This window comes from Aplysia californica, unplaced genomic scaffold (assembly GCF_000002075.1).
Source record: "Aplysia californica isolate F4 #8 unplaced genomic scaffold, AplCal3.0 scaffold00026, whole genome shotgun sequence".
Classification (NCBI taxonomy): domain Eukaryota; kingdom Metazoa; phylum Mollusca; class Gastropoda; order Aplysiida; family Aplysiidae; genus Aplysia; species Aplysia californica.
This window is the reverse complement of record NW_004797296.1, coordinates 568,050-569,882: the sequence shown is the minus strand read 5'-3', so window position 1 is coordinate 569,882 and position 1,833 is coordinate 568,050. Positions and strand designations below refer to the sequence as shown.

The following is a 1,833-nucleotide window of genomic DNA, read 5'->3' as shown; positions in this document are numbered from 1 at the left end:
TGTGTGTGTGTGCGGGTGCGGGTGCGTGCATGTGTTTCTTCTCTGTGTGGTTTGTGTGTTTGTGTCTGTGTGTATACGCCTGAGTATGTGCTTTGACATTGGTGTTTCTACGGCTGTGGCTGTGTGCACATGCATGTATGTTTAATGTGTGTGTGTGTGTGTGTGTGTGTGTGTGTGTGTGTGTGTGTGCGTGTGTGTGTGTGTGCGTGTGTGTGTGCGCGTGTCTTTGTTTGTGTATGTGTGCATACCTGAGTGTGAGTTTTTAATAAGTGTTCCAACGCATGTCTGTATATGAGTGAGACCTAACAATTGTATGTTTGTACCGGCGTCTGTGTAGCGGTTATAGGCGCTTCGAATGGGGAGAAACGTAATCGAGTATCTCGGTCTTTCTGCTGGGACGTTGTATCCCTTTCAGCCTGGGTTGGCCTTGGCAGGCGGGGTCGGAAGCCTAAATGATCTGAATTGTGCCGAGGGGGGCTTTAAACTAGTACCTACACTGAAAAAGAAAACTTTTGTTTGTTTGTGCATGTATCTGTACCTGTATGTTAGATACGTGTGCCTTCACTGGCGTGTGTGTTTGTTTATGTATCTGTATGTAGAACCTTTACTGGCGTGTCATGTATATGAGTCTGTCTGAAAGTACGACGTGTGCGCTTACTTGTGTGTTCGTGCGTGTGTTTACGTCTACATATATTTATACGGTGCGTCGTCTGACTCACTCACTCATGTCCCCTTGCCAGTGATGGGTGATCGATAAACCGCACCGGCTGCAAGAGTTGGGAGGGAGTTCCTTGCCCTTGGCGCCGATACCTCAGCTCGGCGCGGTGTTGCCGAAAACTCGTCGAAGACACGGACCTCACGACGAGTGCAAAGTGCGAACGCGCGAGTTCTTTCTCACTCTGTGTCGTCAGGTAATAGGGGCAGAAGAGGAGTGCAATATTGCCTAGACGCTACGATTAGATCAACGTTTATTTATACACGACAAATTTTCGTGGTTATTTCCCAGGACGTGTTCTCTTAATTACAGAGTGCTGATCGCCAGGTTAGCTGTAACTGTTCATTTTTGTGTGGTGTAATTTGCTCACCGTGATAGCTCTCGCCTGACTCTACGAAGGGATGATCGATTGTAATCAGTGAGTTTTTTTCACGCGATATTATACCATTCGTTGGTAGATGACCGACAGGCTGTGGTTTATTTTAAAAATGCGACAATGTAGAAAAAGGAAGTTAATAGTGTTGGAAAAAAATGCATTCTTGTATTGTGCAACATACATGTATATTGGTTTAGTTTAGGTTTGTGAAATTAAATTTCAAGTTGGTTTTTCAGCTTTTTGCGTTGCCACAAACAGGTGTTTGGAGGGTGTCACTGGCAGAACCTACTTCCTTTCCAACTCACCCCCCATCCCCTGTCTGTCCGTCCGCCCGTCTGCCTGTCTTGCTTGCTTGCTTGTCTCAAGCACAAAAAGGTCGTTTTGTTTCTGTGTGTTTCTTTTCACTTCAACAATAGCATTTCTACAGGTGTATGGTTTGGTGTCTTGTTTGTTTTTAGGTTTGTAATGTTTGTTTTGTTCAACTCAAAACTTCACATGTGGATAACCATCACATACCTATCAGTTTATGAATACTGCCGACTTCCCTTACATAACGCGTGTCAGTCTCTTTGGATTTCTTACTGAGATTTACATGGGTATAATTCATTGTGCTGTGCGCTCTTTGTCAGTCTAACACTTTGTAGTGTCCAGATTTGTTATGGCTTGGTTTACTTGAAAAGGTGCGCGCCTCGAGTCTCTCTCTCTCTCTCTCTCTCTCTCTCTCTCTCTCTCTCTTTCTCTC

The 1,833-nt window shown here is 44.9% G+C and overlaps 1 protein-coding gene across 7 annotated transcripts in view; it reads left to right on the top strand.

The window, feature by feature from the left end:
• The window catches only part of LOC101850302 (BTB/POZ domain-containing protein 17), a 100,031-nt gene that overhangs the window by 14,804 nt on the left and 83,394 nt on the right, over positions 1-1,833 (top strand). Inside the window, exon 1 of one of the 7 annotated variants that reach the window (XM_005091131.2) lies at positions 758-911. The exons of 3 other annotated variants lie outside the window; for them this stretch is intronic. The gene's annotated coding sequence lies outside the window, so the exon portion shown is untranslated. 3 more of the 7 variants (XM_035973101.1, XM_035973105.1, XM_035973103.1) reach the window with 3 other exon arrangements.